We start from the raw sequence: 327 nt of genomic DNA, 5'->3' as shown, positions 1-327 counted from the left end.
TCTAAGAATACATAATCCAGAAATAGTGTTTTATTCAAAACGAAAGAAAATATCATCTGGAAAGAAAAGAGAGAGAAAAGAAAATAGAAAAGAGAGAAACACATGTATAAAAAATCAAAGAAAACATAACCCAGAAATAGTTTATTATACAAATGAAAGAGAATCATCTAAAAAGAAGGAAGAGGATTTATGATGTAAAGCGAAAGAGCAGGTTTTATCAACAGCTTCGATCTCTGTGCAACGTCGGCCTGTCTGTCACTGCATCGTATCTTTCTTTACAAGAAGAGCAAATCAATTATGAATCTAATTATATCCTGACTGGTTGTC

The 327-nt window shown here is 31.8% G+C and overlaps 1 protein-coding gene across 1 annotated transcript in view; it reads left to right on the top strand.

The window, feature by feature from the left end:
• The window catches only part of LOC119584988 (protein inscuteable homolog), a 29128-nt gene that overhangs the window by 19476 nt on the left and 9325 nt on the right, over window positions 1–327 (top strand). The gene's annotated exons all lie outside the window — the stretch shown is intronic.

The sequence above is a fragment of the Penaeus monodon genome, chromosome 19 (genome assembly GCF_015228065.2).
Source record: "Penaeus monodon isolate SGIC_2016 chromosome 19, NSTDA_Pmon_1, whole genome shotgun sequence".
Lineage (NCBI taxonomy): Eukaryota > Metazoa > Arthropoda > Malacostraca > Decapoda > Penaeidae > Penaeus > Penaeus monodon.
This window is presented reverse-complemented; position numbering and strand designations above follow the sequence as displayed.